This window comes from Momordica charantia, assembly GCF_013281855.1.
Source record: "Momordica charantia cultivar OHB3-1 chromosome 8 unlocalized genomic scaffold, Mcharantia_2.0 BLBB01000008.1, whole genome shotgun sequence".
NCBI lineage: Eukaryota > Viridiplantae > Streptophyta > Magnoliopsida > Cucurbitales > Cucurbitaceae > Momordica > Momordica charantia.
Genome location: NW_028275166.1, coordinates 24,009,022 through 24,036,977, shown reverse-complemented (window position 1 = coordinate 24,036,977; position 27,956 = coordinate 24,009,022). Strand labels below are relative to the sequence as shown.

The 27,956-nt window shown below is 36.6% G+C and overlaps 1 pseudogene; it reads right to left on the bottom strand.

Annotated features, from left to right (window-relative positions):
* Window positions 1-1,032: 1,032 nt before the first annotated feature.
* Window positions 1,033-8,205, bottom strand: LOC148209826 (uncharacterized; annotated as a pseudogene).
* Between the last annotated feature and the right edge of the window lie 19,751 nt (window positions 8,206-27,956).

The following is a 27,956-nucleotide window of genomic DNA, read 5'->3' as shown; positions in this document are numbered from 1 at the left end:
GGGTAGACAAAGGCAAAAAGACAAAGTATTGGGAAGACGAAATTTTTATTTTAAAGCTCAAGACAGTGGATCTTTCTTGATAGGTACGATGCAGCAGACCTGTGTTTTAACTAAAGATAAAAGTAATGGGAATGGACCTGGCTTGACACAGGCTTCGATCACGACTTTTGACCAGGATCGATTTAATCAAACAGGAAAATTAAAGTAACGGACCTGGCTTGACACAGGCTTCGACCAGGCTTGACCGGATTTAATTTAAACGACAGGAAAAAGAGGATAAAGGACCTGGCTTGACCCAGGCTTCGACCAGGCTTGACCGGGTTCGATTAACCAAACAGTAAAAGTAAAGATAACGGACCTGGCTTGACACAGGCTTCGACCAGACTTGACCGGGTTCGATTTAACCAACAAGAAACTAAAGATAACGGACCTGGCTTGACACAGGCTTCGACCAGGCTTGACCGGGTTCGACTTAACGAAAAAGTAAAGACGTTTACTCGAGCGAAAAGCAAAGTCACAAAGCTCAAAGAAAAATGAAAGAAACATGCTCTTGAAGCATAATAACAAAAGGGAAAATCAACCTTAAAAAGAAGAAAGCGAAATCAAATGTTTTAAAAATAAATTTGGGATTGTCGAAATAGCCCGATCACTGCATTTTCCTTTCTAAATAAACTTTCAGTAGGCAAAACGATAACAACTTTGCCCCATACTTGCCCGACTGGCCTTTAGAGAATGATCGTCCAATAGCAGGGCGGAGTCCATTTTGAGTTTCCCGCACCCCTTAATTTTGATAGCACTTAGTCTTGGATAGTGTGAATAACCATCATTTAATAAGTAGATGCGTAAGGAAAGGCAAATGAAGAATGGACTTTATGACGAGGTACATGTCTCAAAGATACGATTCTTATTCGTATACTACAACAAAGAGTGGAAATTAAGCAAAATACTGAGATCAAAGTGAGACTCTCCAATACATTTAGTCAACTTCTGTACAACATTGTCTGATCTTCTAACGATACAACCATTGAGAAATTATGCATAATACGTTCGGACATGGTCTGAACTGACTGGATTTGCCAACTCGTCGCCGTCCATGTTGATCAGAACTAGTGCTCCTCCGGAGAAGGCTTTTCTCACCACGAATGGTCCTTCATAATTCGGGGTCCATTTGCCTCGGTGATCTTTCTGAAATGGGAGAATTCTTTTAAGAACCAAATCTCCCTCTCTGAATCTTCTTGGGCGTACCTTCTTGTCATAGGCCTTCATCATCCTTCTTTGATAGAGTTGTCCTCTGCATAATGCTGTCAATCTCTTTTCTTCCACAAAGTTCAACTGCTCGTAGCGTCTTTGAACCCATTCGGCCTCTTGTAACTTAGCCTCCATGAGAACCCGCAGAGATGGAATTTCAACCTCAACGGGAAGAACGGCTTCCATGCCATAGACTAAAGAAAATGGCGTTGCCCCAGTTGATGTATGGACTGAGGTGCGGTAACCATGCAAGGCAAACGGAAGCATTTCATGCCAATCCCTGTAAGTTACAGTCATCTTTTCAACGATTCTCTTTATGTTTTTGTTGGCAGCTTCTACTGCCCCATTCATCTTAGGCCGGTAAGGTGTTGAGTTGAGATGCTTGATTTTAAACTGCTCGCAGAGCTCGATCATCATTTTATTGTTTAAATTCCTTGCATTATCGGAAATTATGGTTTCAGGAGGACCATAACGACAGATAATCTCTTTCTTAATGAATTTGATGACAACTCCTTTTGTCACATCTCGATAAGAAGTTGCCTCTACCCACTTGGTAAAATAATCTATGGCTACCAAGATAAACCGATGCCCGTTTGATGCTTTAGGTTCGATGGGACCTATTACGTCCATGCCCCACATAGAAAAGGGCCAAGGAGCTGTCAAGGTATGCAGATGAGAAGCAGGGGCATGAACTTTGTCTGAATAAATTTGACATTTATGGCACTTCCTTGCATATTTAATGCAGTCTGTTTCCATTGTCAACCAGTAATAGCCAGCTCTCAAAATTTGTCTAGCCATCATATGCCCATTTGCATGAGTGCCACATATCCCTTCATGAATTTCCTCCATAATCTTATTGGCCTCTATTTTCTCGAGGCATCTTAGGAGAACCATGTCGTGGTTTCTCTTGTACAGGATCTCTCCATTTAAGAAAAAATTTGCTGCCAACTTGCGAATGGTGCGTTTATCATTTTCTGAGGCGCTGAGAGGATACTCTTTGCGCTTGACGTACTGCTTGATGTCATGAAACCACGGTTTGCCATCAAACTCTTCCTCAATACTCATGCAAGAGGCTGAGACGTCTCTTTTCTCAATTTTAATCGGTTGAATCTCCTCGTTGAGTTCTATATTGAACATAACTGCTAATGTTGCCAGTGCATCTGCCATCTGATTGCTTTCTCTTGGTAAGTGATCGAATGAGATTTCATCAAACTCCTGCGCCAATTCTGTTATAAGTTGTTTGTAAGGCAGCAATTTGGTGTCTCTTGTTTCCCAATCTCCTCTTAATTGATAAACCACTAGCTTAGAATCTCCAAAGACCTTGAGTTTCTTAACTTTCATATCCACAGCAGCTTGGATATCCATAGAACATGCTTCATACTCAGCCATATTATGCGTGCAGTCGAAACATAATCTAGCGGTAAGAGGAAACAAATTTCCTTCGGGAGCTATTAATATTGCCCCTATCCCATGACCTAGCTCGTTAGAAGCACCATCAAACATCATAGTCCATGCTTGTGGGTCTAAATTTTCTTCATCTGTGGTTATGGTGGAGATATACTCGTCTGGGAAGTCGAACTTCATTGCTTCATAGTCGTTTATGGGTTGTTGGGCTAGGTAGTCAGCTAGAGCACTCCCCTTAATTGCCTTTTGAGTTACATAGACAATATCGTACTCGGATAAGAGTACTTGCCATCTTGCAATTCTACCCGAGAGAGATGGCTTTTCAAAAATGTACTTTATGGGGTCCATTTTTTAGATGAGTCATGTCGTATAATACAACATATATTGTCTAAGACGATGGGCAGCCCAAGCTAGAGCACAACAAGTCTTTTCTACGGGAGAGTATCTAGTCTCGCAATCGGTGAACTTCTTACTTAAGTAGTATATGGCCTGCTCCTTCCTGCCTGAATCATCATGCTGCCCCAGCACACATCCCATGGAGTTTTCCGTCACCGTGAGATATAAAATGAGGGGTCGACCTGAAGTTGGTGGCACAAGAATTGGAGGACTCTGCAAATATTGCTTAATCTTGTCAAATGCTACTTGGCAATCCTCGCCCCATATCCCGTCGTTGTTCTTGCGGAGCAATTTGAAAATGGGCTCGCAAGTTGCCGTCAGGTGGGAAATGAATCTCGCGATGTAATTGAGTCGTCCTAAGAATCCTCTGACTTCTTTTTGTGTTTTGGGAGGTGGCATCTCTAGAATTGCTTTGACTTTATCAAGATCGACTTTAATGCCTTCCTGGCCTACTACAAAGCCAAGAAGTTTCCCAGAGGTTACCCCAAATGTGCACTTATTGGGATTGAGTTTTAGCTGGAATTTCCTCAATCGCTCAAATAGCTTTCTTAGGACAAGTGTATGCTCTTCTCCTTACCTTGACTTGGCGATCATATCATCTACATAAACCTCAATTTCTTTGTGCATCAAGTCATGAAATAGGGTAACCATAGCACGCTGGTAGGTTGCCCCAGCGTTCTTTAGCCCAAATGGCATAACTTTATAGCAAAAGGTGCCCCATAGTGTAATGAATGTGGTTTTTTCACGATCTTCAGGTGCCATCTTGATCTGGTTGTATCCTGAGAATCCATCCATAAAAGAGAAAGTAGAGAAACCGGCAGTATTGTCTACCAACACATCAATATGAGGAAGCGAGAAGTTGTCTTTTGGACTCGCACGATTCAAATCCCTGTAGTCCATACACATTCGTACTTGTCCATTTTTCTTCGGTACTGGGACTATGTTTGCAACCCACTCTGAATAATTGGATACTGTAAGGAAACCAGCATCAATTTGTTTCCTTACTTCGTCCTTTACTTTGATTAACATATCTGGTCTCATTTTCCGTAATTTCTGTCTCACAGGCTTGCACTCTAGGTTGATTGGCAACTTGTGGACCACAATGTCTGTGTCTAAACCAGGCATGTCTTGATAAAACCAAGCAAATACATCAGCAAACTCATGAAGTAATTCTATTAACTTCTTACGACTTTCTAAAGACATGTTCGTGCCAATTTTTACTTCTTTGACCTCGGCTTGCGATCCCAAGTTAACTATCTCAGTTGACTCCCCATGGGGTCCCAACGTCTTTTCTTCTTCTTCCAACATTCTTAACAACTCAGCTGATGGCTCATCAATTATTTCCTCATCCGACTCGACATTGTATATCGGTGTGACAAGCTTGTATCTTGAATTATTATCACATTCGATCTCAGTATTACTGCTTAAAACATAATGAGGGAGAGAGGAAAAGGAAAGGAAACAAATGAATATATTGACCCAACAGGAAAGATAAAGTGAACGAAAAACTTTATTGATTTTGAAGAAAAGAAAAAGAAACGAACATACAGGAAATTGTAAGCTCGAAAATTGAGTAAAAAGAGGGTAGAAAATAATAACAATAAAATTACTTTGAAATGTTATGGAAAGATGGTAATTCTAACACGGTCCAATTGCTAAGCTCGAAACCATCTGGGCACGGGAAAACAAAAGGACCAGACCGCTCTTCTTCTTCGTCTACTAAGGCTGCAACTGTAGAGTCTTCATGGTCATTCTGGTTGATTACCCCAGCACTCCTGAAAGAACAACATAGAGGTGGGACAGTCCTGCCTGGTAGTCTCGCTCTTCATTCTCAAATCTGATCAAGCGCTTAGTTTTCTCATGGTTCTGCACTCTAACGAAGTCTTTTCTGCTTGGCTTGTACCCCAACCCAAATCTTTTTGTGTTATTTGCCATCCTTAGCATTTTGTCCAAATTGCCCCCATCTTTCTTAAAGGTAGCGTTTAATAAGTGTGGACTAGGTTTCCCACTTTTCCCATGTAAGGTTGTTGCATTTGCAATCTCAAATGACTGGAATGAAGATTCATGAGCCTCTTCTGCTGCCTCTACATAAGGCATCGAAGCGAGTTTTGAAACCAGAATATCCTCCTATCCCAATATGATCACCAACTTCTGATCAACTGCAAATTTAATTTTTTGATGCAAAGTGGATGGGACTGCTCCTGCCGAATGTATCCAAGGTCGCCCCAGCAAGAAACTGTAGGCTGATGTTATGTCCATAACTTGAAATCTTATATCAAAAGTGCAAGGACCTATTTGGATCGGGATCTCAATGTCCCCAACAACGGCACTGCGGGCTCCATCAAATGCCCTTACTATCACAGTGCTCGGCCTCATATGAGAGATATCAACAGGTAATCTCTCTAGTGTGGACCTTGGCATTATGTTTAACGACAATCCGTTGTCAACAAGGACCTTGGCTACCAGGAAGTTTTTACACTTCACTGAGATGTGGAGAGCTTTGGTGTGTCCTGTACCCTCCGGTGGTATCTCCTCATCAGTAAAGGTGATGGAACTGGACGCAGTTATATTTCCCACAACACTGCTCAGATTGTCCACTGTGATGTCTTGAGATACAAAAGCTTGCTTCAATACCTCCAGTAATGTGTTCCGATGCGCCTCGGAGGATAGCAACAAAGATAAAATAGAGATCCTTGCTGGTGTTCGGCCCAATTGTTCAATAATCTTGTACTCACTCTATTTGATTAGCTTAAGAAACTCCTGAGTCTCTTCCTCGAACACCGGTTGTTTTGGGCTCACATCCTTTATCACAACTGCCTCCTAAAATTCATCATAAATGTCTTTACCGAGCTTGGCCTTCCCCTTTTTATCTTGTTCTACCTTTTCATTTTTCTTTTCGCTTGCTTTCTGTTTTTTATTTGTACTGTTGGGCTCATTCGTGTGCTTTAGCAAGCTCTCTGGAGTGCACCTCCCAGTTCATGTCATACCTCCCCCTCTGGTAATATTGTCGACTGGGAGTGAGGAAGATCGTGCCTCTTGACCAACAGTTACTTTGCACTCATATTTCCAAGGCACTGCTTTGGAACTGTTATACTCGAACGGAGCGGGGACCTGGATAGTGATTGGCCTCCAGCTGTTGCTGGGTACCTCAGGCTTTTCACGATACAATACCGTGAGAGGTATTGGCTTATAAGCAGCGCTTGAGCTTTCAGCAGTTGAAACATACTCTACCACATCTATCCTTTGTTCCTGGTGAGATTGAGTAATTGTGAGGATTTTCAAGTCCAGCAACTCTTGTACTTTCTCTTTAAAACAACTGCACTGCTCGAGAGGATGACCTCTTGCCCCAGCGTGGTACGGGCATGTCAGGTTTTCATCATATCTTTCACACCTGATATCTGGACAGAGATGCTCCATGGACATATACCCGTGTCTCCAAAGGATTTCAAATAACTCCTGCATAGGAGTTGTAATTTCTGATACTTTACTCCTTGATTCGATCCCTTGACATTCAACTGCATTTATTTGTACATTCTTATGGTTTGGCAGCGGATTGTTTTTCACATCCGGACCATTTTCTTTCTTAAAGGTCAGTCATCCTGCCTTGATCAACGCTTGGACTCTGTACTTAAGTGGTGTGCAATTTTCTGTAGAATGCCCGATAGCTCCTGCGTGGTAATCACAGCGGGCGTTTGCATCATACCATCCTGGGTATGGAGGCTGGATCGGATCCACGGGTACCGGTGCCAGTTGATTATTCTGAAATAACTGGGGCAGGAGCTCAGTGTAAGTCATTGGAATTGGGTCAAACTGAGATTGCTTACGTGTCGATCTGTTGTTCTGCTGCCCCTGAGTATAAACGGTATTTTGCTGGTAACCCCTGGGCTGAAAGCCTCGACTTGCTGGAGGTCTAAAATTCTGAGAGGTAGTATACTGGAAAGTAGTGTTATTCACGTACGGTTAGTTATATCCGTATGGTGACGGGTAATAATATGGAGCATACCGCTGTGTTTTACCATATGGTGGTTGCCTCCAAACGTGTCGGTCGGCGCCTACCATTTGCACCTCACCTTCATTTTTCTTCGAGGATGTCGCCTTCTTTGTGGTTGACGATTCTCCAACAGTGCTGGTTATTCGACCATGCTTAACCCCATATTCAATTCTTTCTCCAATAGTCAAAATATCGGAGAAGCTCGTAGAAGCACTTCCTATCATCCGATCATAAAAAGGATGTTTTAGGGTGTTAATGAACATGGAAGATAGCTCTTTATCAGTCAAAGGAGGTTGGACCTGAGCAGCTGTATCCCGCCATCTTTGAGCGTACTCCTTAAAGCTTTCTATGGTTTTTTTCTCCATCCTCTGCAGATCTAAGCGGTCGGGCGCCATATCTATGTTATGTTTATACTGCTTTAGGAAGGAATCAGCCAAATTCTTCCACGAACCAACATGGACACTGTCTAAATGCATGTACCAACGGGAAGCCGGGCCAGACAAACTATCCTGAAAACAGTGTATCAATAGCTTGTCATTCTGGATATACGCTGCCATCTTTCTACAGTACATGATAAGATGGTTCTTAGGACAAGAAGAACCATTGTACTTCTCAAACTCTGGAATTTTGAACTTTGGAGGGATGACTAGTCCCGACAGCAAGCATAGTTGGGAGGCATCAATGTTGCCAAAAACATCTGTTCCCTCTACTGCTCGCAGTCTTTCCTCCAGAACCTCTAATTTCTCACTGCTAGGGGCCTCCTGTCTTTCTGGGTCCTTATTTGCTTGAGGACCACCCAGATTAAGAACTGTAGGTGGCGCCATGACTTGCTCTGGCTCTTGAAAAATAATGCCGACTGGAGCTTGCGAAGCTCCCCTGACCAACGGAGGTGGGAACTGCCCAGCCGGAATATCATAAAGAGGGTTGTACGTTGTGTATTGAGGCATAAATCCCTCTGTCATTGGCCTGAAAGACGGTCCCGCTGGCCGAAAAGATGGCTCAAAACCTGGCGGGAACTGAGGGGTTTGTGGCTCGTGGATTGGATTGCTAGTTTCTGCAATCGTCTTCCCCTTTTCAAGGGCGAGGAGGATGGCGTCTAACTTCTCTCGCAGCTCTTCAATATCCTTCCTCGTTTTTTCCTGTTCGGCTTTACGGTCATCTTCCATTTTTATTTTCGTCCTAAGCCTTGTGCGATACCTATGGCGTGGCGCCGGTGAGCTAGCTATCTTGACCAATCCCTTTTCGTTTTATGAAAAAGAGAGTATAAATAAAATAAAAAACAAGATAAAAAAAATGAGAAAATGAAAGTAAGCTCAAGGTTTTATTAAAAAAAACAAAATAATTGTGCCGAACTTGAGCTAAATGCTTATATCCTTATATTGGAAATAAATTAAAGCAGAGCCTCAGTAAAAATGTCCCCAATGTTCCAGATCTCGTCTGAGCTTGCCTAGAAATTTAAGTGTGCTTCTGCCATTCGGCTGCGAAGGGGCAATGGCAGATGTGAGGCTCGTGCTTCATCAGCTAAAACGTCCGCCCTTCGAGCGGCTTGTCTAACTTGAGTGAACACACCTTCCGAGTTGTGATGTAGTCTCATATTATCTCGCTTCACCTGATCCAATTCACATTCCGCTTGGTTGTACTGCTCTTTGATGCAAGTGTAACCCTGCATTACCTTTTCAGCTGCACTTTGGGTCTGATCGAGACGACTCTTAACAACTTCAACAGCTTCCCTTAACCTCTCGTTTTCCTGAGCATACTGGACCAACTGTCCTTCCTTTTCTTCCATTACTATGACTTTTTCACACAGGGATGAAATTTCTGTTCGAAGGGAAATAATTTCAACTTCTCGTTGTGTTCTCAAGGCTAAATCTTCTTCCCATCTCACTCGATAGACTCTGCTGAACTCTTGAACTTCGGTACCTAGCGGTCGGTTCTCTTTCCCTTGATCCATGACCTTCCTTGTTTCTTGCAATATCGGCTCAATGTTATGGGGTAAGCCCAACTGTGGTCCTTTCCTGGCTGAAGTCGAGCTTCTTTCTCGTAGCTCATATTCCATTCTACGTGACTTCTGTTGAGGGGAATGATTTCGGCTTATTTTCGTAAGAGCCCTCCTGACTGGAATGTCTGCTTTGCCCTTGTCTGTTGATAGCAAAAGCACAGTTTTTCCCCTACTCGCATGCCAATGCATGTATGTCTCGAATGCATCATCATGGTATCGCCCACTTTGGATTTTGACGACCGTCCTCCAGGCCTTCACAATTTCTTGGATTTTACTTTTGCAAAACCCGGCATCATAAGCAAACTCACAGTCCTTCAAGTCGTGTGTGACTGGGATAAACTGACGTATCCATATCTGGCGCAGCACCATCAATGGAGCATAAGATGTACATCCCCATGGGCCCAAAAGTGGTAAACTTTGAAACTTACCACACCTATACATCATAGGTTTGATTGACATCCACGGAGTTTTCCAATCCACGTCTTCTTGTCTTATTCCTGCAAAGAAAGCCCTCCACTCATCTTTTCCTGGGTAACTCGGGCTCCACCCTGCCTGGTTGAATTCAAAGATGGGATTCTGAATCTTATTCCATGATTTTGAATATTTAACCGGAGGATAGTGGAACTGCGGTGGGCACTTCATATGACTAAGGATCCAGATATACAACAGCTGAGCACATCCTAGGAATCTCCCTGCTCCTTTTGATCTGCAGAAGTTTAGCGCTCGGAAGGTTTCTGCAAGGATAGGTATTACGGGATTGACTCCCGCCTCGATTCTGACGAATAGCTTGACCACCCGCTCTTCGATATATCCACTAACCTTAGGAAACAAGACCAAGTTAAATAAACATAGAGCCAATAGTGTTAGCTCCTTTTCTTCGTTACTTACTCTTTGCCGGAGATACAGGACATATTCTATCGGCAGACATGTATTTTCTCCCTTCTTTTTCACATGCTTCTCAATCTCATTAGCAGGTAGTTTACCTAAAAGAAGAGATAGGGCTCGCCTTAATGTAAGCCCATCGTCGTAGGAGTAAACCTCAATCTTCTTCTGCAGTGGTATTTGCAAAAGAACGTGGTATTCCTCGATAGTGGGAGTCAAGTCGACTGCATTAAAGGTGAAGCACCGATAAGCTGGATCCCAATGCTCGACTAGGGCTCTTAACGCTGAGAAATTGACTTGCACGTACAAGAGTTGTGCTATATGGCCATACTTTCTCGTGAACGGGGCTTTTCTGTCTGGTCTTAAGCCTTCCCACAACTGCTTCAGGACTTCTAATTGGTCGTCTGGGAATGTTAAGCGATGAAATGGTGTGGCGATGTTTCCCGACAAGGCGTCACCATAAATGTGTTGTGTGTTCTCTGACCACTGACGGACAGTCTCCTGGTCTTCCTCCTTCCAATGCTGGGTTGGAGTTTTACCGGAACTCATGCTTTAATTTTACTGCCAATATTAATGATTTAAGACTTTGAGTCAATTTTGGCACAATTGCAAAAAAGAAAAAAAAAAAATCTTAAAAGAAACGGAGAAAACCAAAAACACTGGAAATCTTTTGTTTTTTTTTTATTTTAATATAAATAGTTATTAAGTAAAAATGGAAAATGATAAAAAAGGAAATACTTATTAAAACATAACTTAGGTTTTTTTTTTAGCTTTTTTTTGCTTTTAAAACATGACCTGGATAAAACTTGACCCCAAAGATATAGCAAAGTAAGACATAAAACACACAGATGACATTTGTGCAAGATGACTGTGAAGGCAATGCTTAACGGGCAAACCTAGAGGAGAATAGGCCCCCAAATTTTCATATGCTCTCGCAATATGGTTAATTTGAGTGGAGATTTTCATGGGCCTGCACGGGAATCGAGATTCCACGAAGGTCACACTACTAAGTCTCCGGTCTAGTCTTAAAGGTAAAGCCCGGGTAGGAGGCTTGTGAATTTGTGTGAAATGCATGACTATATAAGAAACATTAAATAACAGAAAAATAACACACAAAAAAAATGACCGATAGAAAAAAAAACAGGATAAAAGATAAAACAAATGGCGTGACTCTCTAAAAGTCCCCAGTGGAGTCGCCAAGCTGTCGCAACGTCATCGCGACGCGGAGCGGCCGACGGTATCCCCTGAAGGGTCTCTTTCGAGATAGGGGTTTGGAGTCGCCACCAATCATATACGAGGTGTGATTGGTCACCTATTTAAAAAAACGGACAAGATGGTCTGCGAAAATAGAGTTTTAGTTCGGAAGTCGATTTGTATGTAGGGAAGGTGTTAGCACCCCACAACACCCGTTCAAAAACGGTACCACATTTTATCATAAATCATCCTATTGTTTTACTTGGTCTGGAAAGAAAATAATTTTGTATTTTTGTTTAAATGTCTCACAGTTTACTAATTCATATTTTGCAATAAAATATGAACCCAATAATTGTGAGTGACACGAAGGCCATTAAGAAAAAGTTTATCACCTCGGGAATATTGGAAATTCCAATTTCCGTCCTTGGAGTTTTTGAAAAAATAGAAGAAGAAAAAATAATAATAAAAAAATAAATAAATAAATAAAATAATAAATAAATAAATAACAATTCTCTTGGAGAGGCATGATCTCGGGCCTTGGATGCGAATACCCAAGTCTTTAGCCACTAAGCCATGTTTTGGTTTATAACTTAATTTCTTTTGAAAATAAAACCTTTGAAAATTTTATTTCTAAAATAAAAATCGAAATCTTATCTTTCTTTAAAGACTTTAAATTTAAACAAGATTTCCTTAAAAAAAAAAATCCGTTTAAAAAAAAATTAATTTCTTTCAAAATTTTACTTTTTTCAAAGACAAAACAAAACAAGCATTTATCAATTTTTTAAATTAGCATTTAAGTTTTTTGGTATTTTAAACAAAAAAAAAACTGTTAGTTTTAGTCTTAAGAAAAAAAAAATACTTCTTTCTCCACCTCTGTTCGTCGGGTCCGAGGTCTTCACGCAAGTCGTCGGAGCTTTACACACGGATCGTGGGTCGCGGAGTTGTTGTGCGCGGGCTGGATCCGGAGCCAGGAGGTTCGCTGGTCGGAGGTTGCTGCAGGGGGAAATCGCTGCTGTTCGTGTCACGCCGCCGTTGCTGTCGGGCCGCCGGGCTGGAGCTGCTGCGTAGGGAAGGTCGTCAATCACCGGTGAAGGTGCTCGGGTTGAATCCGGCGTGTCGCGGCGCAGGGTTGCCGAGGGTGCGGATCGGGTGCCGCCGTCGTGGGCCTTACTCGTCGGAGTACGGCCGGAGTTGGTAGCTGATGGTGGCCGGATCTGAAGCTGCCGGGCTTGCGGGGTGCTGCTGCAGGTGTCGTCGGGCTGGAAGCTGCTATCAGAATGGATGAGGAAAGAACTAGAATGCGAAGAGATGAGTCTGAAGGTGATGAAGAAGAGGGATACGGTGGGTTGTACACAGAGAGAGAAGGAAGAATGGGATTTAAGAGAAACAAAGTTTTTTTTCTCTGACTTCAAGCCCTCTTCCCCCCCTTTAACTCTCTTTTGCGTCTTCTTAAATACATCACTGGACAACGGTATAATATGCTAAAAAAAGTAACTTAGAGGTAAAAGGGGAACAAACTGAAAAAGAAAGTAGGCCTTTGACGAGGCAAAAAAAACTTAAAAGAAAAATCTTTTAAAAACGTTTTTTATTCTTAATAATTAAAAAAAAGTCAATATTTGCTAAAAATAAACTTTAAAACACAATTAAACATAAAAGCTTAGTCTAAAATCCAAATTAAAGATAAAATAAAACAATAAATAAATAAACAATGTAGTCGGGCCAAATACGGTGTCTACAAATACAATTGTTTTACATGATGTTAGGATATACAGGTAATTAAGGTTACCTACTTTGAGGGATACACTTTTGAGATATTTGTTGAGATATAGTTAACACTAACTACTTTAGCTTCTTGCATTCTTATCTTCGTATAATCAAGAAGCTTTTCTCTCATGGATAATATTGGTATGTTGCATTGTGATTACCTAATTAAATACGATTAAAAACATAATTTGATATAAATTCTAAATTAACATACCTAGCATCTAGCTCATTTTTATTCGAAAGGTTTGGAACAATGAGAATAATAATGATCACGGTGGTTGACAAACTAACTTCCTCTAAAAATTAACACAAAAATTGTAATTTTATATTTTTCTTTTCATAGTTACGTTTCTCTTTGTCATGGTTTTATTTGAATTTTTCATTTTGATTTCTACTTTGGATCTTGCTGAAAAAACCATTCCCGTGAAATCTATTCATGGAATAGAATAATGTTAAACAAATTATAAAGTTGAAGAAAAATTAAAAAAAAAATCATCTAAACCACAAATTTAAACAATAAATTTACCAACCTGTTTATTTCAATAAAAAAAAATTTCATACCTGTTAAATTTTCCACAAGTGATAGACTAGTTAAAAATTCAATAAAATTGATTTTCAACGTATGTAAACCAATAAACTCTTTGATTTCTTCGAACTCTGATAATAGAGATAGACTTAGTTTTATCTCACTATTAACATTCGTGCATTTGTCATTCACCGTATGATTTATTTTTTTTCATACTCTTTTCTATTTTTTCGATGACATCATTAAATATGACCCTTGTATTTTTTCTCCTCCAATTATAGAAAATGTAGAAAATTATGATTAACAAATAATAAATGATTTATAAATTTAAAATTAACAGATCAAAGTATCGTAAAATGACTTTGAAAAAAAAAGTTACCTCTTCATCTACCAAAATAAACTTCTGAATGCTGAGATTCTTATCTACTACAAGATTGAATGTTTTCTTTACGAAGAATATTAACTCTTATTCCCCATGTTTTGTTAAATGGTTTCAACCCTATGATAAAACAGTATGACGATGATACATACATTTTTGAAATTTCATAGATTTCTGAATTTGAGATTTCCTTCTCATTATTTTTTAAATATGGAAATTTTACAAACATCCTAGGAAGTTTAATCAACTATTATTAATTGTTCCATAATCAATTTAATTTTCAAAATCTGTTGAATTTCTTTAAACGGTTTTAATCATAAAATTGTATTAACTTCTATTAAACCCTTCAATTTCTAAAATGTCCACAATCTTCTCTATTTTAATTATTTTTTAAGAATGTTGGAATATGAAGCAATTCGTGGGCAAAATGTTGTTATACGAAGCAATCCTTAATCTAAACATTTATTTCCACCCACTATTTTTTTCTTTTATCATTTAATCTCACCTTAATTAATCACGAAATAATTATAGCTGCATTTAGTTATATCAGATAAATAATTATAAAAAATTTAATAAGTTATGTTAAAGTACCAATTTGCCTCCAAATTCATATTGAAAAAGATAAAAAATGAAGGAAAAAAACGGCAAAAAAAATTTCTTTGAATCCTAGTTTTTAAATATACTATAGATTGACTAGTTAGGATCCGTTTAGTTATGTTTTTGTTTCTCATTTTATCTTTTTTAGTAAAGAAAAACATAATTGCATTTGGTAGTTGTTAGATGTCTGCCGATTTTACCCTTATTTATTACATTTACTTTTATTATAGTTTATTTTTTAAAATTAAAAGATTTGAATCTTTAATTTGTAATCATATTTCTTTAATTATCGTGGGCCCCATTCAAATTTTTAACACTAATCCCTCAATTCACTCCTTCAAAAAAAAATTTCTATGATTTATCATTATTACTAATTCAAAAGATATCAAATTTCATTAAAACAAGATTTTTGTCGAATCTGTCCGTATGATTTTTTCCTCCGACGCAATTAACCACTTCCAATATCCAATTTTTTTAAAGCAAGCTTTGATTTTTTACTCCCACGCAATTAACTACTTCCAATATCCAATTCTGTTAAAACAAGTTTTTGTTAAAATGTTTGATTACATTGGAGCCAACCACTGTCATTCTAAAAAATTTTGATTTCTCACTTTCTGTGTAATTGTTTGTGCTGAACGACCGGATATAAGGTGGGCCTTGTTGAAGAAGAGATTATTAAAAATTATAATTTTTTCAACAACTACTTGAACATTATAAATTATATTCGATTAAACTTTATGAGTTATAATATATTTTCGAATATAGTCTAAGCAAAGTGGTTCTGGATATAATCCAAGTAGAACATTGGCATAACAGTTGAAATTGAAGCAAATTGTTTTGCTATTCAACAGATCTAATTAAAAATTGTTCATATTCAGTATTGAATCACTATAAGATATATACACATATATACAATATTGGTCAAACCTGAACCAGAAAACTGTTAGGATATATTGGGATGCAAACCTTAAGATTGGGATAAACGGAGGGGGGATCGGAGACGAGGGAACGCACTCCTCGACACATGAAACGTTGAAAGACGACGATGGAAACGTTGCTCGGCGACGGAAAAGGAAGGACTAAAACTACTCCGTGACAGATACGAAACCTCGGATACGGATGAAGCAGACGAATGGAGGTGAATCATCAGAGACGGATGAAGCAGACGAATGGAGGTGAATCATCGGAGACGGAGCAAGCAGGCGGAAGAACAAACACGACAACAGGAAAAGAAGACAAGAACCAATACAAACCTCGGAGACGGAATAGGCGGACGGAGTAAGCAGACGGTCACTATTTTCGAATTTGGGGATTTGGGGATATTTTTGGAGGTTTTCGAATTTGAGGAATTTAGGGATATTTTTGGAGGTTTTGGAAAGTATCATCAAGCAAATATTATGGGATTCAAATTATAACCTTCCAATTAATCAATTATGGATTTTAAAAATTATTTAATATTAATGTGTAGATACAAAAGGATATTTTAGTAATTTAGGTGATGGGTGTCATCTTAAATAAGGTTGTTTCATAACAAAATTATAAATTCTATATATTTCATCATTTTATGTAATTAGGATCTTTAAATAGCCATCAATGTACTAATCCCTAGAGAAAATATCTTCGGATGGCTGTTTTAAAAACTTATTTACATAAATGTCTAAATTTTTATAAATTTACACTTTTAGATTTCTGCAGGTAGGATTTTAATTTAATTCTGAATTGACCCCTACTTATTGCATTTTCATTTATTAAGGAATTTTGATTTTTTGAAATATAAATTTGTTATTTCCATAAATTAATATCACAATCCTTTAATAAATGTGGACCCTATATTAATTGTCAATTCAAATTCCTTAATTCTCTCATCCAAATCCCTAAAAAAAAGATTGATTTGCTTTATTTACCAATATTATTAATTAAAAAAATATTCAAATCTTATCATCCCCATTGTTTCAGATTTTCTTCTTCGTTCACTACCAAGCTATTCCGTTTTTTCTTCCGATTTTCTTCTTCGTTCACTGCCAAGCTAATCTTCCATCACTACTACGGTGCTACGAACACTTTCCCTTCGATTTCTGCTATGGTGCACCGTGCTACAATGTTTCAAAATGGTAATCTAAATTTTCTACACTCTTCTCACATTCGCACTTTTTCAAAAAAAAAAAAAAAAACATAGTATGCTGTTTGCACACCACTGCCAAGCAAAAACCTGAATTCAGTTTTTTCCACTGTCATTCACGTCATAAGCAATTACATGGTTTTATTATTTCTTATGATTACAGGTTAATATCATAGTTTTAACGTTATTACTACATTTCCTATTATTATTTTGTTTTAAATTACAGTTTAGCTATTTATATATATGGATATAAATTATGTTCATGTTGTTTCGTTATTATAAGATAGGGATTAGTACATAGATGGGTATATAATATACTTGTACTCTTGAAATCTACTATTAACATTATGTATAAACGCCTATTAAGTAGTAAATAATTTATACCCACGTAAGTAAATGTACTTTTATAAATGTCATGTAGGTAGCACTTCTGTTACCGTGAGCATGTTTCATAGTGGGTTTTGGAACGACAGAGATAATTACGTGGAAGATATAATGGAACAATTGGGATTGGTAGATAGTTCTGATTATCCTGATGTCTTTTCTTGCATTGGAACCACTCAGTTTATTAAGAATGACATGAAAATATCAGATGACAAGGATGTGTATCGGTTATACAACATCATTTTTAATGGTGTCGTTCAATGTTGTAGTTTAGTCGTTGATTGTAGAAATTGTCTTTCTAACGTATTAGACCGCATGCCTATTAATACTTCAAGTTCGATAGACAATGGTATACCATAAATTGGCCAATTTCATCACTCGATTGATGTTGCCAATATTTCGGGGAATTTCCACATTGAATTGAATGACAAGTTTTGTGGAAAGAAAAATTTACTGAATGCTTTGCGGTCTGTGACTATAAGAGATAACTTTCAATTTAGGACTATCAAATCAAATCGTGATGTACTCATTATCCGTTGCTTTATGGACAATTGCCAGTGGTATCTTCATGCTTCCAAGTTTGGGGACCAAGGTAGTGAGATTTGAATAGTAAAGAAATTTGTACAAGAACATACATGTTTTCTTGAAATAGTTCTTAACGATCATAGACAAACAACTTTTTCTATTATCAAGGAGTTTATTAAGGATAGGATTAACATGTCCGATACAGATTTGCTTCGTGTTAAAGATGTTATACCCCATGTGCTTAGAGAACTCGGTATTAGTATCAATTATCAAAAAGCATGGCGTGCAAGAGAATCTGCAATTAAAGAAATTAAGGGATCTCTTGAGGAGTCTTACGCATTAGTTCCTTCGTTTTGTCACATGATTAAGGTGAAAAATCCAGGGATGATTCTATTCACGTATTTTCAATATATATCTTCGTTAGAGTAATATATTATATAATCTACTCTATACATAATGTTGTAGGTTCATTTTGCGATTTTAAAGTTGACAATCATGGAAGGTTTCAGCACCTTTTTATGGCTTTGTCGTATTCGATCGATGGCTGGGAATATTGTCGACCTGTTATTTCAGTTGATGGAACTTCAATGAAGAATAAGTACGGTGACACTTTGTTATCAGCTTGCACTTTATACACAAATGATCAGATATTCCTTTTGAAGTTTTGTGTTGTCGATTCTGAGAATGACGCTTCATGGGTTTGGTTTTTTGAACAGCTAAAACCGTGTATAGGTGCTCGTCAAGACATTGTAATTGTCTCCGATCGGCACAAGAGTATAGTAAAATCAACTGAGAAGGTTTTCACTACTATTTGTCATTGCATATGCTCGTACCATCTCTTCAAGAATTTAAAGTTGAAGTACAAGGAGAAAGTTTCTGATAAATTATTCTTCCCATGTACCAAAGCATACAATGTTGAGGATTTTGAACATAACATGCGCCTTTTAGATTCTACTGTACGAGGCATACACGAGGAGTTGTCGGGCATAGGTTTCTCTAAATGGTCGTGTGCTTATTCTCTTTCGTCAAGATACAATTTTATGATAACCAACATTTCAAAAAGTATAAATGATGTCATGAAAGCTGCAAGAGAATTACCAATTACTTCCATGTTTGAAGTCGTGCGGATGATGTTGTAGAGGTGGTTCTATGAGTGTCAGGACGATGCTGATTTTCAAATTACTGAATTCACGAAAAGTGCTGAAAGTAAGTTGAGAGAACAAATTTCAGCTGGTCGTACAATGCAAGTAAGCTTTCATAAGCATCATTACATTAAATTTATTAATACCCATGATTTATTAGTACATGTTTTCTGTTTAATTAATTTAGTAGATGTATATGTTTGGACTCTTAAATAATAAATAACTGATTTTCGTTATCTTTCAAATGTTTTTTAGGTTTATGCTGTCAGTAACGATATTTATCAAGTAATTGATAATCATAGACAGTTTGAGGTAACACTTCAAAAAAGAAGTTGTTCTTGTCGTCAGTGGGATATTGTTAAAATACCTTGTTCACATGCATGCGCTGTACTGACTCAGAAACATTTACCTACAAAAGGTTACGTCTCCTACTACTATTCGAACAACTATTTACGTTCCACGTACAGTGGAAGTATACACTCATTAGGTCATCAGTCACGTTGGAATATCCCAGAAGATGTGAAGATGATAAAGATGTTGTCGTCCAATGTGAAACGTTCTGCTGGTAGACCAAAGAAGTTGAGAATTCCGTGAGCATTGGAATTTAAAAAACGTGTTAAATGCAGTCGTTGTGGAAGATATGGTCACAACAGGAAGTCGTGCAAATTTTCCCTTATGCAATAGTTAGACATTGATTTATATGTTTTTTCTTGCTTATTGTATTTTTTGCACTTTAAACAATTTCATGTTACTGTTTTTAATTTATGTTCTATTATAATTCTATTCCATGTCAAACTACAATTTATATATTATTACATTTTAATATATTGGTACTTAAGTTGACAACTACATGTTAATATATTCCTATATAAATACTATAAGATATATCCCTGGACAACTATTGGAGATATTGATAGTCAAGTAATTTCATAATTTCATAAGTTAATAACTACATGTTGATAAATCCCTTTATAAACACTATAAGATATATACTTGTACAACCATCAGAGATATTGATAGTCAAGTAATTTCATAATTTCATAAGTTGACAAATACATTTTGATATATTCCTGTATGAACACTATAAGATATATCCCTGTACAATCATTGGAGATATTATATCAAGTAATTTCATAATTTCATAAGCTGACAAATACATATTCATATATTCCTGTATGAACACTATAAGATATATCTCTGTACAACCATTGGAGATATTGATAGTCAAGTAATTTCATAATTTCATAAGTTGACAACTACATGTTGATATATCCATGTATGAACACTATAAGAAATATTCTTGTACAACCATTGTAGATATTGATATATCACTCAAGAGTGTCTAAAGTTTATCAAATGATTACTAACTTAGTATTCTCCACAAAAGAAAGCTTCAATATATCAAATCTCTAAGTCATATGGAATACATCTAACCAAAAAGTACATAATAACTATCACAAAAATTTAAATAATCAATTCCATTACATAAAGTCGAAACTTAAAGTTGTGATAACAAGTTGAAAGTTGGAGCCTCAAAATCTTCCACGCTTGGTAGCTTATATTTACAATCTTCTGTTGAATCGAACTTTGTAGTGTACGGTGATCTATTCACCTTAGAAGGCATCACCACTCTACGTTTTGTTCGTCTCAATGGTTCGACTTCAGGATCTTTCTTTAATTTCTTCATATCTCCATTCCCCATTTCTTGAACGGACCTGTTCCTCTCAACTACATGTTAATATAACTTTATGTTACATATAAAATATAGCCTCATATACGCCAAATATCCTTGGATGGCAACAATAGAACCAGTATTAAGATGTTACATGGTACAATTATATTAATATGTTGATTACACGTTATTTCAGTTGCTCACTCCCCACAGACATCGGCAACAATCTTGCTTAAGAGTTTAGCTCTATCAAACTTCAATTTTGTGTATCAAAAGAAATAGTTGACACTGTTAAGAATTCATCATCATTTTGATTCTTAGACTTCAATAATTATATACTAGATGTAACTATCAAAAATTGTATGTCACATCTCACAGACAAAGCAAAGTTCGGCTGAATAAACTATAGAACAAACAAAGCTCAAGCAATATGACTTAATCAAAGTTAGCGAAATCAGATGACAACACAAGCACGAGAAGTTAAAGAGTTTGTATACTAACATGGCCTGGGTTAAATGACGTCACAATCCAACAGTCACTGACAAATGATAAAGGGATAGACCAGTATATAATTCTCAATATAATATATATTATATACAACTATATCCATATACATTGGTTAGACCAGACAAAACGTTATATTAGTTATCCTGAAATAATAAATCCAATACTTACAGCATGGACGTACATTTCTCCCTCCGAATTAATATCATTTTGGTCGATGTTCTCCTTGTCCTTGACGAATCAAATTATAACAAAGTAACATAGAGTATCATTGAATGAGCCACTAATCAAGATTAATACTATCAAAATAATACAAGCAAACCTTTTTTTGACAAGCCTCTTCTATCCTATCAACCTCATTTTAAAATGTTGTGCATATGAACTCATCTTGCATTAAATCTTCTTCAGTTTCTTTAATTCCGAGTTCCTTGCAAAATGTAAAACATAGTAAATAGCATTACACATGTCCTTCACAGATTATAAAAATTAAGCATAATTTACACATATACGATACATTAATTTTAGATACTCACGTTATTGCGATCTCCATCATTATCACTCTTAGTTGTAGCTGTACTGTCCCTTGATCCATCGTCCTTTGGTTGATATTCTATCGAATTTTCTCCATGTTTATCATCGCCCTTATTACAATCGTTGTTACCATCCCTTCCACTCCCACTCCCACTCCCATCACCATCTCCATCCTCCTTTCTAATAACATTTAATCTATCATTCACCAGTCGTTTAACACTTTCAATATCAGAAAAGAGTATATTGGTTTTGCAATTCATGTTATCGAGGCTACTTAACACCATTTCTTTAAACTCTTCAAAAAGTGGAGTTGTATAGCATTCATTCGATCGAAAACTCGATGAATTCCTATTCAATGGTTCACCTTCCCCCAAAACTCTTTTTTTACCTGTAATTGGTGTATTCTCATCTTCTTCGAACATATTTTCAAACTCGAACTGCATTAAAATTAACATATCAGTAATATAGTCATCAATATATATATATATACACACACATTGAAAATAAAACTAATCGCTATTAAAAATAAAGAAATAAATAATACCTCCTCATTCTCGAAAACTTTAATCGCTATATCCCACCATTCCGGTTGTGATGTAGCCACCCAGTTTATCATTAGTGGTATATCAGTAGATATGTGTTTGACATATTTAATTTCCACTGAAGAAAGCAATGGTATGCATTCGTATGCCCAAATAACCAATGCTAACGACATTCTAGAGTGTCCCACAACTGATGTATCAGGGTTTTTAATCGCTTTCTTTATAGAGTCGATTGTTAAGTTATAGCAAACACGCCCCCACGGGTAGTTCTCAAATTGTTCGGTGTCAACAAGAAGCTTGATATATTCCACCTCAATTCCGACTGCTGGTTGTTTTCCCAAGAAATTTGCCAACAAAAATAGTTGTGTCATCCTAACCCTATCCTTCTTCTTTACTACATCCATTGAATTAAAAAAGGTACTTATTGTTGCCCTCTTCAAAAGAATTGTTGAATTGTTGAAATATTTAGTCAAGAATCTCCCACTCAGTTTTTTGAAGTCCACAGAAGGTAGTTCATCACATTTAAGTCCAGTAATATCCTCAAATTCTTGTAATCCAAAATGAACCACTTTGCTCTCAAAGTTGAAATTAATTCCATCTTCTGGGCAAGGGCTGCATTGTCTCCTAATTATGTGGCTAACTAATTGTAGTGGATATTTTTTTTATCTTTACATCTAAGAAGCTTCCAAAACATGTATTTCTAAATTTTCCTAGATATTTTTTTTGAAAGTATGTCCTTAATATTCTCCAGCACTTCTAATTTTGAGTATATTTGAAGTTTGGTTCTATTTAACCATTTATACCTCGGAAGTAACAATAGAGCCTTCTGAACATGATATAAGCCTAAATGTAATTACATGCACATGATATATTGAAAATAACAATACAGTACATGGATATATAATACATACCCCATACACATCTGCCCGGTTCTGACCAATAAATTTGCCTTTATCATATTTCTCTTTTCTCCTCATATCTTCGCGTCTTGGTTTTTTAACATTCTGTAATTCAATAAAGATTAAGATAATCAATTTCACTAAAAAATGTACTTCTACCAAAAGAAAAAAAAAAGAATTACCATCATCACCTTTTTGGTTGTCATATCATCTTCTTTCTTCTTCCCCTTAAATCCTGGCACACTCTTTTTTAATTTTTTTCAACCTTTCAATTATTGGGATATCATCATCTTGCATTATTCCAAATTCAAATTATACTACTAGTTAAAGAAATTATACTAATAATAAGGTTTTAATACCTCATATTCCTCTCTCTCTCTCTTTCATTTTCCCTCTTCGATCCACACTATCGAGTACTACTTCTTCTTCTGTTATTTCCACAATATGAGGTTGATCGACAGACACCTGAAGATAACATATTAATATGCATATAATGGCGATTAATTGTGCTAAATATAAAGAATATATACCTCATATTCCTCTATCTTTTTCCTTTTCCCTCTTTGATCCTCCACGTTATCCATCATTACTTCTTCTGTTATTTCCTCAATAAGAGGTTGATCGGCACGTACCTGAATTTAACATATTAATATCCATATAATCGTTATAAAATGTGCTAAATATAAAGAATATCTATATGTATTACCGCGAAAGAAACAATTTGAGTTCCAACAACTTCATCTTCATTTGGAAACTCAATTATAGGATCACATATACTAACTTCTGTCTTGACCTTTTCATCTTGTTCTGGTAAGAAGCAACTTCTTACCGAGATGTGACAAAAGGAGTTGTAGTCCAAGAAAGAAATTATTTGTCGTTACTGTCTTCCTAAAAGCATAATTTCCTGATAATGCAAGGAATTTGAACAACAAATTGATGAGTGAGCTCTGTGAGCAGCTTAAGATCAAGCATCTCAACTCAACCCCTTATCGACCTAAGATGAATGGTGCAGTGTAAGCCGCAAAAAAAAAACATAAAAAGAATAATTGAAAAGATAACGGTAACTTATAGAGACTGGCATGAAATGCTTCCGTTTGCCTTACATGGTTACAGCACCTCAGTCCGTACTTCAACTGGGGCAACGCCATTTTCATTAGTTTATGGTATGGAAGCTGTTCTCCCTATTGAAGTAGAAATTCCATCATTGAGAGTTATCATGGAAGCTAAGTTACAAGAGGCTGAGTGGGTCCAAAGGCGTTATGAGTAGCTAAACTTTGTAGAAGAAAAGAGGTTGATGGCATTATGCAGAGGACAACTTTATCAAAGAAGAATGATGAAGGCCTATGACAAGAAGGTGCGCCCAAGAAGGTTTAGAGAGAGAGATTTAGTTCTAAAAAGAATTCTCCCATTACAGAAAGATCATCGAGGCAAATGGACCCCGAATTATGAAGAACCATTTGTGGTGAAAAAGGCTTTCTCCGGACGAGCACTGGTTCTGGCCAACATGGATGGCAGTGAATTTTTAAATCCAGTCAACTCAGATCATGTTCGAAAATATTATGCATAGTTTCTGATGTATTTCGAAAAATTTCACTTTGATCTCAGTATTATGCTTGAAAGGCAGTTTTGTGTATCCATTCTCTATTATAGCCGACAAATTTGAACCACATCTTTGAGATGTGTGTCCCTTGTCATTTATAAAGTCTGGTCTCCATTCGTCTCTTTCTATATACGAAGGACGGTAGCTTTTATATTCACGTCTCCAAGGCTATGTGTTACTCGAAATCAAACATAAGAGCACAGGAAGCCTTAGGGACATTTTGTTCTCTGGAACATTGGGAAAATATGACATTACAAAGTTATCAGGGGCAAAGTCGTTGCCCCATTTGTTCTAGGTACTCTCGATCCAGTTAAAAGGATTTTCGAAAGAAAGCAAAATGCGATGATCGAGCTATCTGAACAATCCCAAGTTTTTATGAAAGCAAGTGAATTCACTCTATTTTGGCATCCAAGAAAATTTTCCTGTTATTATCATGCGTCAAACTCACATTTCACACATCGTTTCATGCATCATTTCATGCATTTTCATTGAAAAAATCTCAAAGCCCTATGGTAGAGAATTTCATGACAGTTCATTCTTGCTCAAGCAAGCCTTTTAGTTTTCTATTGGTTAAATCGAACCCGATCAAAGATCGTGGTCGAAGCCTTTTTTGTCAAGCCAAGTCTGTTTTCTTTTACTTTTCTGTTTGTTAAATCGAACCCGATCAAAGATCGTGGTCAAAGCCTATGTCAAGTCAGGTTCGTTTCCTTTTAGTTTTTTTGGTTAAATCGAACCCGATAGATCGTGGTCGAAGCCTGTGTCAAGCCAGGTCCATTTTCTTTTAATTTTTTGTTGGTTAAATCAAACCTGATCAAAGATCGTGGTCGAAGCCTGTGTCAAGTCAGGTCCGTTTTCTTTTAGTTTTCTGTTGTTAAATCGAACCCGATCAAAGATTGTGGTCGAAGCCTGTGTCAAGCCAGGTCTGTTTCCTTTTAGGTTTTTTTGGTTAAATCGAACCCGATAGATCGTGGTCGAAGCCTGTGTCAAGCCAGGTCCGTTTTCTTTTACTTTTTTGTTGGTTAAATCGAACCCGATCAAAGATCGTGGTCGAAGCCTGTGTCAAGCCAGGTACGTTTCCTTTTAGTTTTCTGTTGGTTAAATCGAACTCGATCAAAGATCGTGGTCGAAGCCTGTGTCAAGCCAGGTCCGTTTCCATTTAGTTTTTTGTTGGTTAAATCGAACCCGATAAATCGTGGTCGAAGCCTGTGTCAAGCCAGGTCTGTTGCCTTTTAGTTTTCTGTTGGTTAAATCGAACCCGATCAAAAATCGTGGTTGAAGCCTGTGTCAAGTCAGGTCCGTTGCCTTTTAGTTTTCTGTTGGTTAAATTGAACCCAATCAAAAATCGTGGTTGAAGCCCGTGTCAAGCCAGGTTCGTTGCCTTTTAGTTTTCTGTTGGTTAAATCAAACCCGATCAAAGATTGTGGTCAAGCCTATCAAGCTTGTCAAGCAAGGTTCGTCATTCTAGCCTTTTAAAATCTCGTCTTCCCAGTACTTTGTCTTTTGCCTTTGTCTACCCTTTTAGTTCTGCAAGGATACACAAAGTGGGGCAAGCTGTAGACACCGTATTTCGTTCGGCTTAATTTTTGTTATTTATCTATTTATTTTTATTTTTTATCATTACTTTTTTAAGTGGTATTTTAATTGTTTTGGTTTAAATTATCCTAAGTTTACTTTATCATAAAGTTTTAATGTAATGTTTTAATTGAATTAAATATTAAAGTAGGTTATATTTTTTTTAAAAAAAAAAGGAATTTGTTTATTATTATTATTATTATTTATTATTTAGTTATTGTTTAAATGGTCAAGTAAAAGGGAGTAAGTTTCCTTCTTCTCCCTGTTTTTTCTCAAAATCAATTTTACTTCCTATTTTGGCTCACATCTTCCCCTATATAAGGAGGGTCTCTTTGGTTTCATAAGGGGCAGAGAAGAAAAGTTGGGTGAAATCATAAGCATACCCATCTCATAAAATCACTCAATTCCATCACTTTCATTCTTTTTGTACCAAATTCCCAAACCTCCCTTTGTTCCAATCTCTTGGTGGCGCTGGGTTTCTTTCTAGCCATTGTCTCCAACTTGCAGCGACTGACACAATGGGACTTCCAGCGACGACATAGCTGGACCTGGCAGGAAGAACACAAACTCCAACGACCCATCTTGGTGTAGCGACAACTAGCACTTCTGCGACCTCCATTCCGGTGATTGAAGTAGCTTAAGTGAGTAAATGAGGTGTTTTTTTTTATTTTTTGTTAATAAACAAAAATGATTTTGGAAAATGTTTGTTTGTTTTTTCTTTTACCAGTAAACCAAACCAAAATTTTTATAAAAGGTTTTGAAACAAAATCGAATAAGAGTTTATTTTAACTAAGATGGAAAAAAGTTTTCTTTTAAAATAAATTTTTTAGGAAAGTAAATAAGAGATTTTAAGAGGAAACAAATTTTGCTTTTAAAAATACAAAGTACTATTTGCTTTTTAAAATGAAATAATTATTAAATAAGGTTTTGAAAAAATTGAATAGGAGTTTATTTTAAATAAGTTTGGTTATATGATTTTTTTTATATATAAATAAAATAGTCTTAAACGAATTTCAAATCCCTAAAATAATATATATATATATATATATATATATATATTTTAATACAAATTTCGAAGATAACTTTCTTATTTAAAAAGACTTTTAATAACATATCTTAGTGTATGGCATAGTGGCAAAAGCATTTAGTGTTGTCATTCATTTACAAGTTCTAGTCTTCATGTTTACCTTAAAAAGATTTTTTATTTTTATTTCATCTTTTTTTTTCATTGTTTTTACCAAATAATCATTTTAAATAATTTTTTTTCTTCTTTCTAAATAAAGGATTTTCGTTTAATTTTTTTTAAAACAAAATTCAAAAATAAAAAGTTTGAATTATAAAAAAGAATTTTAAGTTACATTGTAAGGTGTTGGCACATTGGAAAGACACTTAGGTAATAATATAATATTCATGGTTGAAGTTCGAATCCTTGTGGGTCTCAAATTAAATTTTATTTCATTTTTAATCACTTTTTTAAATAATTATTTCGGATGCTCTAATGACGGAAATTGGGACTTTCCAATATTCTCGAGGTGATAATTTGTTTTTCTAATGGTTTTTTGCGCCACTCATGCTTGTTGGTTCACATTTTGTGATAAAATATGAACCAATAAGTTTGGGACATTTAAAATCAAACACAAAAGTATTTTTTTCCTTTTGGACCAAATATAAAAGGATAATTCTCGACAAAATATGGTACCGTTTTCGAACAGGTGTCGTAGGGTGCTAACACCTGCCCTACGCTCAACCGACTCCCGAACCAAAATTTTGTTTTCATAGACCAAGTTTTTCTTAAATAGGTGACCAATCACACCTTGTAGATGATTGGTGGCGACTCCAAACCCTAATCTCGAAAGGTACCCGTCAAGGGATGACGTCGGCCGCTCCGCGTCGCGATGACGTTGCGACAGGTACCATCTATTTTGGGAATTATTTTAGACAAAAGTGTAAATTCTAGATCTTTCAATCATTTTATGTAATTAGGACTCCTAAATAGACCATCTATGTACTAATCCCTAATAATAAATATATGTATGTATGGGCTAGTAATAGCCCATATATATATATATATATATATATATATATA